General features: G+C 43.6%; 1 long non-coding RNA gene across 1 annotated transcript; it reads right to left on the bottom strand.

Annotated features, from left to right (window-relative positions):
• Positions 1–1342: 1342 nt before the first annotated feature.
• On the bottom strand, positions 1343–8234 carry LOC118452140. Its single transcript, XR_004841805.1, has 3 exons — positions 8224–8234; positions 1499–1502; positions 1343–1395 (listed from the first exon to the last, which is right to left on the bottom strand). It is a non-coding gene; the product is annotated as an uncharacterized LOC118452140 (long non-coding RNA).
• Positions 8235–14368: the final 6134 nt, after the last annotated feature.

The following is a 14368-nucleotide window of genomic DNA, read 5'->3' on the forward strand; positions in this document are numbered from 1 at the left end:
TTCCCTCCTGCCCTTCAGCCAGCGTCATTGAGATATTGCCTGCAGCCTTCTATCCTACAGTGCCCGCTGTCCCAGGCCAGGGTGACATGGGAGTCATCAGGCTCCCTCAAGGGCTCCATCACTGCTTCCCCCGTGCCTGGTTGTGTGGCCCTCTGTTTCATTTCCCATCTTTCTAACTGTGGAAAGAGGAAGCCAAGGAAGGCTAGTCTTCAGGGGCCTTTTGCATACTATAAGTGCCAAAGTCATGATTTCCAGTGGTTTGTTCCCAGGGGCTGCTAAGAGTGTCACCATTAGGCTGGAGGTGACACGGTTCACTTACTTACCTCTCCTCAGCCTTTTTCTCTTTGCTCTCCTGAACTCTGAATCTACGTGTCTGGCTACGAGGGCTCCCTTCCAGGTCTGCTGAGTTTCAGCCTTCTCCAAGGGAAGAGGGCCTGCAGTGGCTTCATGCTGCAGGTTCGGCTGCCATCTTTTTGAACTTATGCTTTTCAAGATAATAAAATCTAACAGAGGGGTTATCTAATGTCTCTACCAATGTTTGTCCCTTCTGTACGAGACAATTACATGAGCTCTTTAAAAGGCATTTTTCTCAGAAGGATTAACACTTAAATGATTTGTGGTACTTTGTTTTAAAATAACTACTTTCAGAAGGAAACATCAGATATGTGACATAACACTATTCTGTTAGACAAGTGTATACGCCATAGCAAAAATCATATTAAACATCACACTGAACCCTTGAGCTTTGAAAATACTGCCTACAGGGATGGGTTCTCAGCAAAATCAGTAAGCTCAGCTCCTGTGGATTTCAGTTGGGGGAAATGGGAATTTCCATCCCAGCCGTAGCATCCCCTTCAGCTGCAGTACATCAGTACCTACGTAGCCAGGCAGAGGCATGCTCCAATGCATTTTTTCATTGTCTTCTGTAATGCTGAAATATGACTTAAAGTAGAGGCTGCTTCTTCCTGAAGCTAAAGGTTAGGATCTAATAACTCAGCTGAAAAGTATCTCGTCTTCTCAGAGCTCAGCATGTGTTTTATTTGTCTTTATTCAACCAGGTGGTGGAGTGCTGCTGGTTGAATCGCTTCTGAATGAAGATAAAAGTGGGCCTTTAGAGACGCAACTGTATTCAATGAATATGTTGGTGCAGACCGAAGGAAAAGAGCGAACAGCAGCAGCGTACAGCAAGCTCCTTGAGGCAGGTGGCTTCAGAGAGGTTCAAGTCAAGAGGATTGGAAAACTCTATGATGCTGTTTGAGGAAGGAAGTAATTCTCTCTTCTTTCTTCTGCCCTCTGGTGTACATATGTGGGGAAATGAGATAAGCCATCAACTTAGCTTTTAGTTAAGGCAGTCAAATCTTTTGTAGGCTGATGCATTGTCAGGAGAATCACTGACTGTTCAGCACGTACGGATTGTGTGTCTGAATATGGAAAAAAGAAATTAACACCTCCTCCACAAGAAATCACTCATGAAAGAAATGTGAGAGCTTATACTTACTGATCTGTTCACGGTTTCTGCTTCAGGTTTTTTCCCATTCTTTCCAAGTTTAACACGGTACCTGTCAAAGACAAAATTTAATTTGTACTGTTTGCTTCCTGCAAAATAAAACTGTTCACTGTAGTGAGTTTCATTTTTCTCATGTTCCCTGGAGGCTGATATAGCACAGAGTAAGTTCTAACTTGTGACTGGTCACTTTTGAACCTGTAATTCTGTCCTAAAGGGTAGGAATGAAGGGGCAGTCAATGACAGTTGAAGTGAGAAATTAAAAAAACAACTAACCAAACAAACAAACTAGCAAATGAAACATTTTTCCTTCCTTTTCTACAGTCTGTGACACAGATTGGTGCAGAGTATAGAGCAGCATTCACAAAAGGCCTGGACACTTATAGGATCAGCAGTATGATTTTTATTAGAAGCATAAACACACTCCTTCCATACCCTCCTAAGGATTGAAGCACTGGATTTCTGCATGTGAATAGCCTACAAATACCTGACTTCAGGGGGAAACTTGCTCCTGAAGACAGCTTTTCTCTAACTAGGATATGGACAGAGAGGCAAGGTGGACTTTTGCTGTGGATCATCACATCTGTGGAAAATGTGCTTGATGCAAAGAGTCTCATGGATGAGGAAATGGACTTGGAGGAACACAAGTCCTGACTGGCTTTTGTTGTGATTATTTTGAGGGATGGCAGCTTTGGTGGTAAGTGACCAATTCAAGGGCAAGACAGTGTGCAGGGACAGGTCCATGGAGAAGCCAAGACACCAGGAAGATCAAGGTGAAGCTGGTATGAAAAAATATTCTGTATTTCCTTTAGACTACAGATTAACATGTGAAAAAGAGAACTTCAAAGCCTAGCCTGATGACCAATGGGAAGGCAATGATGCTTCTGCACTGGTACCACTTTTGAGAGCCCAGGGAATAGCAGCTGTGAGGCAGAGGGAAGTAGTGGAGGATCTAACTATCCATCAGGGATCTATCTGCCATTTGCCATCTGCTATTTCTTTAAATCAGTTAGTGAAGTACAGCTTGAAATAGCCCAGATGCCTGGCGCAGGAAGCATTTGGAGGAGGTGGTGGGAAGTGAGTATCTGTGCATGTGGCTTGAAAGCTAGTTGAGGCTGCAGCAACTGGCGTAGTTTCTTAACAGAGTGTAAGACGTGTATGACTGGTATAAGAAGTAGGGATTTTTTCCTTGTCAAGGCCTGGTCTCTAAGTCCTGGAAGCAGAAACTACCTTAATTTTGACAACCACCCACTGCATGCTCACTCCCTGCCCCCAGTGAGGTGAGAGATGATACAGTTGAATGAGCAAAGGCAAGAAAGAGCTTGTGGATCGAGATAAAGACAGTTTAACAAGTGAGAGAAAGGCAGGCAAAAAAACCCAACAAAGAAACCCAAACCCAAGTGGTGCAAAGGCAATCACTCACCACCTCCCACCAGCAGACCAACGCCCAGCAAGTCTTTGAGCAGCGGCTGCCCTGGACAGATTGCGCTGCAGTCTTTATTGCTGAGCATGAAGTTTCATGGTATGGGATATCCCTTTGGTCAGTCAGGGTCAGCTGTCCCTGCTGTGTCCTCTCCCACCCTCTTGCCCACCCCCAGCCTCCTCGATGAGGGGGCCCTGGTGCTGTGCACACACTGTTTTGGTCACAAATCTAAAACACAGCACCATAAGGGCTGCGGTGAAGAAAGTTGACTTCATCCCAGCCAGACCCAGTACAGTGGTAAATACAAGATGCAAGTTAGACACATGTTTTAACTACAAAATCATCTATATTGAATGAATAATGGGTGTCTGACATACTAAACATATAACTATTACAAGAAGGGAAAAAGAGAAAAAAAGTTCAATAGTTTTGAACCTTGTGTAGAGAAGCCAAGGTGCACTCCTGTCCCTGCAGGGAGCCCGAATGTCTTATTATACATCTAATTTTTTCTCATGCTTAAAGCATCATACTGTTCACTGCCTGAGTACCTAACAAAACCATAGCTACTTATATAGAACTTCTTATACTTACATAGAATTTCCCTTGAAATTCTGCTGTTATGCTTCTGCATGTTTAAAATCTAAGAGTGCTAAATAGGATACAAACATATTGTCATCAAATCAATTGGTGTTTGAAGTAATGACACAGTGTTAGTCATGTGAAGCAAAGGAAGAGTTAAGACTAGTTTATATTTGAGATATATATATTCTATATGTTATATATGTATGTAAACATGAGAAGGCTTTTAAATACAAATTATTCCAGAAAAAGTTTTCTGTTGCTACTTTCTGTTCTTGCACATTTGTGTCTGGTTCACAGCCTATCAGTTGGAGTTGGTTTCTGCTCTGGTGTAGCCACCACCTCATTTGCCACTAGATGTTGCTGTTGCTGCGCTTGTCTGCTGAGGTGGCACCAGCCGTGGTTAAGGAAAAAACATTAGAAAACTCTACGCGGTCATTTGCGGTCACAGCTGAAGTGCCATATAAATTACACAGTTTAGATATTAGAGGTCGGGATAAAATTGGCTAAAGAGTCTCTGCGTTCAGCTCTCAATAAACACAAACTCGTTTTTGTCACGCAGCTCTCAGTCTGGAGCCATGCTCAGAAGAAGGAGCAAAGCCTTCAACCTTCATGTGCAGGGAGGGCCATGATGTGAACCCGTCTTTCCTTACCATCTCTTTAACACGGAGCTTACATGTAATTTCTTCTTGTTACCCAGAGAATAAAAGCATCCTTGCCAATGCAGAGCCAGGTTACATCATGGGGTTGGTGCCTCTCTGCTGGTGCTGCCAGGTGGGGGACAGGCCCTGGAAGGGGACCCCAGGGTGCTCAGCCTGTTCCCCCAGGGACCCACACTGGCCATGGAGAGACCCCGACGACTCACCACTCTCCCTGGCCATGGGTGCTGGCCCTGGTGTGGGTCACTGCCTGGCCCAGTGTGGGTCGCTGCCTGGCCCTGGCTGTGGCAACCCGTGGAGGCCCCAGTGGTGTCCCATGGCAGCCGGCTGCAGGCAGAGCTGTCTGCAGCCCTCAAAGCCCTCTCCTCTCTCCCCTCCATGCAGGACCTGCCTTTGCCACCTCCCCGCAGGGACTGGTGCCTCTAACACCATTGCCAAGATCCCTGGGCCTCTAGCGGCCTCCCTGAGGGGCTGCCTTGCCAGGCCCTGCCACCCCGTCCCCCTCCATGGGGTCTGGCTTCCTTCATCGTCTGCCCTGTGACTGAAGGCACCACTCTGGCAGTTTCTCAGGGTCCGCTCGACCACCAACACCTGTGGCCAGGGCCCAGTTGTCTGCCATAAATGCATGGCAGTCATTCCTAAGTGGGTGACTGATGCCCAGGGCACTTCAGCAAGGACATCAAAGCAGGGTGCAATGGAGTCTAAGACCGCTGCCCATGGTTTGTGGCTGTAAGCAGCAAAGGCAGGTAATGTGATCTGCTTGAATCCACTGCAAAGTCCAGGGTGAAGCCAAGAGCAGGACCGACCCCCACCAAGACCACACTGGCACACTAGTCACTAGAGGGATTCCACTAGTACAGGTCATTATGGTCCAGCCGTGATACTCAACCATTTCTTCTGTGGATCTGGTCATACCAGAGTTCCCCTACTGTAGCATTGTGGTGGTGCATTCCATCTCCCCGCCCTTCTCTCTTCGGCCACTTTATGACCTCAGGAATTCCCACTGGACCTCGGCTTTTGTGTAGTGGGTTGGTTGGTTAAGCCAGAAACTCCTACATGGTTGAGGTGGGGAGAGGCACTGTTGGTATCAGAAACACCAGTTGACTGGTCAAGGCGGGGAGCAGAAAAGGAACAATCAGTTATCCCCTGACAGCTTTGGAACATGCCTCACCTGGGTCACAACCCAAGCAGAGCGGTACCATTGTTACTGGAATTCCAGTAATCACCAGCTGGATTGTGGTCGGGATGAAAGTTTACTAATGACTAAAGCCAATCATCTCATGACCCTGTAAAACATAGGTCCTAAGTGTGCCCCTTTGAGCTCTCCTGGACCACAGTGAGCTGCGACCAGTATCTCCCGCTGAATGGGACACCTTTCAGAGTTCTCAAACTCTTAAGTTTGAGAAAATCAGAGGTCCATCACCAAAAACTAACAGTAGAGCCTGGGCTGAAACCTTTCACTCTTTGAGGCTCAACCCTCACCTGTTGAGAAATGCCAAGGTATTTAACATGAATATTTAACTGAACTCAAAGAGAATTTTTAACAGGTGTACCTCTATATACATATATATATATATATAAAATCATGTGTGTGTATGCATGTTGTGAATTGATTTAAGTAATCTGTAAATGTGTGATTTAATTACAAAGTGAGTCTTAGACTGCTGCTAGACACAAATTATCCTTAGACCTAAATCATTGACCAAGTCTGAGATTGCAATTGGACCTAGCCTCACCTGGACTATTCTCTGAGAAGGAGTTTAAAAACCAAGGGGGTCCATTCTGAACCTCGTGACTCAGCGGGAGGGTCCTCCTTATTCTCTGCATCCACTGTCTCTCTGTGAATTACCTGAACTGGAGTGTAACTTAATTTTCCTTTGTGTACTTCTTCCATGCAGTAATAGAATAAACCTTGCCATCTTCAAATCTTTAACTAAGCTGCTGTTTTGATTAATTTTGGCAAATCACTTTATTAATTGACTGATGATTGAGTGCTGTTAAAATATCACAGTCCAAACCTGTGATTTGCCACAAAGACACAAATAAAGTCTAAACTGCTACTAAATCAAAATTGTGTAAGACACTCATTCACAACAAGCATCAACTCATTTAGCATAGGCAGCAGCCCATGTGACACAACTGGAATCTTCTATAAGTATTTCTTCAACTTTCTGTGCCCACATTTACCTGTGATGAGCAGACAGCACACACCATGTGCTCAAGTCTTTGGATTCACATTCTGCGCACATCCATGCTTTGTGTGTTAGACTTTGTTGCCTGTAGTAGTTGAAGTCATGTTCCTGCATTCAACAGCAGGATATGAACAGATACAAACCAGAACTTTTTGACTTTTGGGCAACTTCTGAGGCCTTCTGAAGGCAAAAAGCACCATTGCGGGTGAAGACTGTGAAGGAACTATGTTTTTCCCTGACTCAAATTGATCCTAGTTGCGGTGGTTTGACCTTGGCCAGCAGCTAAGCACCACCCAGCTGCTTGTTCGCTTGCATCCCCGGTGGAACAGGGAAGGGAATATGAAGAGCAACAGTGAGAAAACTCATGAGTTGAGAAAAAGGCAGTTTAAGAAGCTAAGGCAAGAAGAAAAAAACCAAACAAGTGATGCAAATGCAGTCACTCACCGCCTCCCACAAGTAGATTGGTTCCCAGTCAGTCTCCAAGGAATTACTAGCTTCACCCATCTCTCTGTTTTTATTGCTGAGCATGACGTTATGTGTCATGCAATATCACTTTGGTCAATCTGCGTCAGCTGTCCAGCCTACTTGCTGGTGGATCAAAGTGGGAAACAGAAGGCCTTGAGACTGTGCAAACACTGCTAAGAAACAGCTAAAACACTGGTGTGTTATCAACACTTTTTTAGTCACAAAACCCAAATACAGCACCATACGGGCTGCTATGAAGAAAATTAACCCCATCCCAGACAGGCAGAGTACACCAATTTAAAAGAAAATTGCACTGGAATTTGAGGTCATTTGGTAATGCTAACTGAAGTAAACTTCTGAAAGATCTGTGTTTTGCAGCTGAGAAGGAAATGCTTTCTTTACTTTCTTTCATTGCTGATCCATCATCATGGGGGGTAGATAAATGCACTTATGGGAAGTCATGGTTTTATTCTGAGCATATGATGCCCATGTTAAAGTTCAGGCTCCCAGAGTGAAGAATTCCTTTCTTCCACCTCTACTCTGCCCTAGTGAGACCACATCTGGAGTACTGCATCTAGTTCTGGGCTCCCCAGTTGAGGAAGGATGAGGAACTCCTAGAGAGAGTCCAGAAGAGGTCTACAAAGATGATGAGGGGACTGGAACATCTCTCCTATGAGGAAAGGCTGAGAGAGCTGGGCTTGTTCAGCCTGAAGAAGAGAAGACTGAGAGGGGATCTTATAAATGCTTACAAATGTCTTAAGGGTGGATGTCACGAGGATGGAGCCAGACTCTTCTCAGTGGTGCCCAGCAACAGGACAAGGGGCAATGGGCACAAGCTGAAGCATAAGAGGTTTCAGTTGAATATGCAGAAGTACTTCTTTACTTTGAGGGTGACCGAGAACTGGAACAGGCTGCCCAGGGGGGTTGTGGAGTCTCCTTCTTTGGAGATATTCAAAACTCGCCTGAATGATGTCCTGTGCAACTTGCTCTAGTTGAGCCTGCTTTAGCAGGAGGGTTGGACTGGATGATCTTTGGAGGTCCCTTCCAACCCCTGCCATTCTGTGATTCTGTGTGATTCTGTGATTTCAAAATAACTTTTAATCCCCATATTCAAGGGAAAAGGCCTGAAAACACAGTCTAGGTGCATGTTAATGAATAACAAACCAATGCTAAATAGGGGAGAAAATTTTTTTATTCTTCTAAAGCAAGACTTTTGGTGAATCTGTTTAATGACTTTGAAGGTATGGATTTGGAAACACTTCCTCTGTGCCTGCCTTCCCAGGATGAGATATTTATATTTATCTAAATGCATTTTTAAGGTAGTCTCATGGTCTTAATGCCTGGACTGAGGCACTCTGCACACCTGGATGCACAACAGGGACCTTCTAGAACTGGTCCGACACACCTGGAGCCTGAGCCTTGCAGGCTGAGCTTACACAAGGAGACTACTGAAGGAGACACACAAGATCTACTGAAGATGGTGATATAAGTACCAGGGAGGAGGCCAATGTCAGATGTATGAAAAATTACTATCATGGGGCAATTGAAATATGGAGCTCAGCCTGGACATGGTGCGGCTTGCTTTCCCAGCTCCTTCATGGAAGTAATAAATCCTGTCTGCACAGAGGTGGGAGAGTTAAAATGAGCCAGGGAGTGGAAGTGTGGGGTTGAGAGAGGCCAGTACACTTTGTTTGTTTAGGGTTTGGGTTAGGGTCAGTGTTTGGGTTGAGAGAAAGAAAGCCTAGATCTCCAGGTGGAGTGACGCTGGAAATGGGCTGTCAATGGGAGTGATTGGCTGCAAATAGAACTTGCCTGGAAGAGGTTTTTGATCTAGATAAGGGCTTGATGACTTTGTTGAAGGTTCAGGCCAAACTTAAATTCTTGTCTTCCAGATGATGTGCAGACTGCAAGGTTGGAGTTGCTTCTGGACATGTTGGTGAGGTCTCCTTTCCTTCCACCAGGGCAGATGGTGGAAATGTCTTACTACTCTTTCCTCATCTGCCTTGCAGGATTAATCTGAAAGATTGTTCTGTGATGTAAGCAAACATTTCAAATGTGACATCTTTCTCCTGAATGACTTATCTTGTATATGAACTCTTTGACAGAGGTTTGAGATCATCTTTATTTATCTTTTGTGTCATTCTCCATTAACAATAAAATTTTCCTTTCATTTGGGGCCAGAAGCTGTTATTTACAGTGTTGCCAAACATAAGCGCTCAAAGATTAGGAAGGCCTGCAAATCATGAGACTTATTTTAAAAGAGTATTGGCATTTTTAACTTGTTTTCACATTTATGAGACTCTAGGACATGTTCATGTTTAAGAGCATCTCCGCACCTATACACAGGCTAGAATCCTCTCTGTCTCTCTCTTTTAATGAAAGATGAGATTTTACTTGCTTTGATTCTCTGACTATCAGGAAAAATCTCCTACTGAGTAAAAAGACAATAGATTTTAAGGGATAATGAAAGCAGAGAGGCAGTGGTATATTCAGTATTGTTTAAGATGGACTCATCTCATCTGAACCTCTGAATGTGGTCCCTTAGGTTTCAGGCACTTCAGGGTACCATTTTTCCAAAATATTTTCCATGTCCTATTTTCCTACAGGGACCAGAAAGAAAAGTGAGTGTGACGGCTGAGACAGAGACATCAGACGATCTTATCTGTAGTGCCTTTAATTCAAGAACAGATGCCTTTTTAAAATGAATGTTCAGTTCAGTGAGTTGTTGAGCTCAGTAATAGGCATCAAAGCATGCGTAAGAAGTCTTTGCAAAGGCTATCAGCTTTGTGCAGCTAATCTCACTAGGCTCTCATTATAATCAGAGGAGACTGAATGAATCAGGTACAGGAGTCTGCATTTATAGCCTCCCTCCCCCTTGATTGTAGGAGGAGCGTAGAGCGAAAGTAGCCTTGCTAGGGAAAAGTTGGCCACTTGTCACATTCTGAGATAGGCATGAAATCAAATCACAAGGATGTCAGGGTCCTTCTCATCCTTAAAAGCAACAGGGCACAGTTCATGAGCCACTTATGCCCGAGCAGGATCTCTCCCCGTAGGTACCGACAGGATGTCGCAAGAGTTGGGGCAAGGGGGTTTGGAGAGTTCCCTCATAAGCTGCAGTCACTGTGCAGTGTTCCCCACCTGCGAGTTACGTGGCATGAAGGTGACTTTGCCAGGAGCTGCAGCCTGTGAGTAATGTGTTCTGAATGCTTGCTTGCTTTCCAGACAAAGCGAGGTGTTACATCCTGCAGCAGCCAGGCACAAAGGCAAATAATGAAATGAGGCTGACCAAACAGCCAGCAGGGATGTGTGGGGCTGACTCAGGTCTTTGTCGACTTCCCCACCACCACCTTTAAAATAAAACAGATCAGAGAAATAATTTTGCTTATTTGACTGCACCAGCAATATTAGTTTCATGCTAAAAAGTAGCCTGAAGGAAGTGGTGGTATCTGTGAATTAATTACCCTTTTAAGTGAATTAATTAAGTGGCTAAATGTGAACCCTCTACAGTTTTTACCAAGGAAATGTTAATTTAGCCTTGAGTGAGGAGGACTGCCAAATCAGCCTATGTTATATAGGCTGGGAAAAAAAAAAATCTCGTACATGTGTGCCTGCAAGGTCTCCCAAACCCTTCCTTCCCACAGTGGACACAGAACATCAAGCCCATCTCAGTATCTTCCACACTTGTAATTTCTGTCCTCTTTCACCCCTTCTAGCTCTGTCACTATCTGTTGTGATCCGTGCTGCATAAAGCCCACTGCAAATTGTCAGATATTCAGAGTACGGAGCTGTCACTCCATGTGCTTGTAAGGCATCCTGCATGCCCATGGATTGCCATGACTCAAGAGAAAGTGTTTGGTCTCGGGATGTGGCTAGCCAGCGTGGCTAGGGCACAGGCAGTGTGCCCAGACCCTGTGATTCCCTACCTAGGCACAACAGCCTGGCTCAGTATTGCAGCAATAACTCCTCAAATACATTGGGCAGATGTCAGTGAAGAGGGCACAGACCAAGCCCTGAAGACCTTCATGCTGTAAATAGGAAGGCTTACAAAAAAATGAAACAAGGTGCCATTGATTTCTAGTATGAACCTGGAGTTGGGCAAGGCAGTAAAGGCAGAAGAAGACTAAAACCAGGGCATGTCCATGGACTGCTGCTTGCTCAGGCTGCTGCTTTGTTCCCTGAGTCAGCAGACAGGCTGGTCACAGGCAGCAGGCTACAGCTGCATATATAAGCCACCTGTAAGACTGAGGAAACAGAGAACTCCTGTCTCAGGTGGAGTCAGTGGTAATTCTGCCCTTGCCTCCAGTAAGTGCAAGAATGGGACATTTTGGGTTGTCAGACCTAATTCCCTAAATGCAGTACCTCTGTGAGTTAATTCTTTACAGTGGGAAAAGGCCAATGGAGTGGACTTGGCGCTACTGTGTCTTTGTGGGAAAACCTTTATGGGGTGACCTCAGAGTCCTTTCCATTCTTTTGGATGTTGAAGTCATTTTGCTGTTTAGGCATCAGCACCTTTATTGGGTAGATAAGTTATCAGCCTGAAGGATGAGCATAAATGAAAACTCTGCCAATTCCCATTCAAAAAGGTGCTTTTAATACTTTTTTTCTTATTCAGTATTGAGGATCTGAAAAACCCTGAAGTTGTGCTTGCCATGTCAGTGCCAGGGTAAACCCTGTCCGCTCTGAATTTAAGACAAAGGCATAGAGGTATCATAAGTTTCATCTCTGCCCATTTTTTTTGATAAATGATAGACACTGTGAAGAAGACCTGTTCCCCACGAGGAACACACATGTGGTCAGCAGAACTGAGTTGCTTCTTTTGCTTATGAGGACATTGCTGTGTAAGGAGCGGCCACCCTTAGCAAGGTTCCCACTGATCCCATTGACAGATCTCAAGGAGAACCTGCCTTTGCAGGGTTCTTTGTGTGTAACAAGTGCTTTGCTGTATGCAGGCAAATTAAAACCCTGCTTGCTCTATGGTTTTCATTCTCCAACAGGGATTTCTGCTGACACCTTTTTATATTTGGGGTCTTTCAGATGCATGTTTGCTTGTCATTGGATGTTTTAATGCATATATTCTAGCAACAGATATGCTAGCATCCTCCCAGCAACCTTTAACCGTCCTTTAAGCAAATTGCAATCAGCATAACTAGTTTTAGCAGAACTTAGATTGAGAAATGTGATCTGGGAGGCTCTTACACATGGTTGGATAATACAATCTACAAGGTTCTCACTAAATGCATTCTTGCTAATAAACAATTAACTTTGGACTTTAGTTTTCCACCTGGAGAATTTTCAGCTGTGTTGAACTTCCAGCTGTGACACTGAAGAGCAGTGCCAGCCTTTGAACAAAAAACGGCTGGGTATGGAAAAATCCTTCACGAGATGGACTTGAGTGAATCACCTCATATTAGTGAGGGTGTCCCATTTCCATAGGCAATGATGAAGGCTAGACACGCAGAGGAAAAAAACCCACGTGATTTTAGTAGAGGCTTTGTTGCCTCTGTAAAGATTTCCAGGTAAAGCAGACGAAACATGTTGGTGTGTTTGAGTGATGACTTGTGCCCATTCATTCTGTGTCATTTTTGGTTTTTTTGGCATCTGACTGGGTTGTTTCTAGAGCAGTGGAATGGGAGAAGCAAATTGGCTTTTGTAGGTTTTTTACCCTCCTGCTAATGTTAAATATTGGTAGGGCAGCAATTTGTGATTTTTGGGCGATAGCTATACAGTGAAGGCACTACCCAAATTTGGACCTTGTGCTGGTGAAGGAAGTTTGCTCTGATAGATGCAGATGGGTCTTATGGGCAGAGTTCTTCCGGCCTCCCTCATCACTTCTCCCATACCAAAGATCCCCTTGCACCTTCTCTGTCTTTGTATTTTTTGAAACCTTGGGGTTTTTCCTCCTCCAGAGGAAGATCAACTCTTCTTATGTGCCTAGAAGGCAGATTCCGGTTGTTTTTTGTGAATGTATAAGCAACGTGTCATGCAACAGAGCTGCTCAGGGCAGCAGGGGACTGGAAGCAGTTACCCATTTTGGTTCATGGTATGTTGTAACTCTGAAAACATGCTGCAGCTCATGAATCACTTTTCCTTTACACCAGTGGGGAATGTGACTGGAAAATACATCTATACGCTATAAAAATCCAAGTTCAGGAACCGTAAAGAAAAAAAAATCTGTAAATTCTTACCCTTCATTTATAAACTTTTATAGGAACTTCCCCTAAATTCCCAGTAATGAAACTTAACTGAAAATTGACGTTTTGTCACTTTTTCTGAGGCAAAAATTAATCCATCAAACTTAAATTGTCCATGGTGCGATCATAAAACAAAAAAAGCCATAGAACCAAGGCCTCCACTTTTCACCAGAAGCATTGGTTGCAAGTCCATTAATTTCTTTGTTTCTTCCTATTTCTCAGTTCTTGCTTTGACATTCAGTTCATCATGTCAAAATTATTTCCTATGCACTATGGACTCTAAAACTTCAGAACATGGTTTTCTTTTTCGTCACTTTATTTATTTGTTCTTATCCTGGTTCAATGAGTAGCAAAGCTCCCAGATGTACTTCTATTCAATGTATAGTCCTGTATTTATGGAGCAAGTGTGTAAGATGCTTTTTCTTTCTCCTTAAAGCAAAATGGAAATTTTAAACTTCCATCAAAATTTTCTCAATGAGAAAAATCTCTGTCCTACTGAATTTCAGAAGCCAAAACTGTGTAAAAATATTTTCTCCCCCTTCTTTTTTTGTTTCTTGGCATCTGTAGCCTCAGAGGCTAACAAGACATTTTACAGAACTGGAGACAGTTTTTATCCATATTAGAGCATCAATTTCAGTTTTCTTTGCAAACCCAGAATGTAACATGGCAGCACCTCCTGTGGTTCACAGTCTGAAAGCTACTTTTGTCGCCACAATGAAGTAGAAATATCACACCTGAGAACACAGTAAGGAGAAGAATATGTGGCTCAATTCTTTGCACTAGTCCAAGTGCACTACTTGGAGAAGATAATCAACCAGTCAAAAGAACAACACTGCTATGCATTAGAAGATAAATTGCAAGGAAAATTTGAATCATGAAAGTAAAAGATTACTCAATGTGAAACCATTTAAAAATGAATTTACCTTCATGAAAAAGCAATTGTTAAAACTGGCCTAAGTATTTATGTTTGACCTTGATTGTTAAGTCCCTGGTAAGAAAATCCTAGCAGTTTTCTTCAGAAAAATAGCAGTTAATGAAACTGCCATTGGGTGTAGCTATTGTGTTAATCTCTCCCTAGATGCTCGTATAACAAACACAGAAGTAGTTATTTTTGCAAGACAGCCAGTATAGAAAAATTATTTCTCCATAATAATTTCAGGTTCGGCAGTGTCTTAGAAGGCTGACAGAAATCATACTAATTATTAGCATTCCCTACAGCGTGAAAAGAAGAAGTTTACCATAAACCCATTCTTGTAACTGATGCATATTTTAATCATTGAACTGTTTAAAAAAAATTCATACAGTACATTTTGTGCTTGAGTTTGAAGTTGGCATACTTGAGGAGATGTGTCTTT

This window comes from Egretta garzetta, unplaced genomic scaffold (genome assembly GCF_000687185.1).
Source record: "Egretta garzetta isolate BGI_Z169 unplaced genomic scaffold, ASM68718v1 scaffold370, whole genome shotgun sequence".
Classification (NCBI taxonomy): Eukaryota; Metazoa; Chordata; class Aves; order Pelecaniformes; family Ardeidae; genus Egretta; species Egretta garzetta.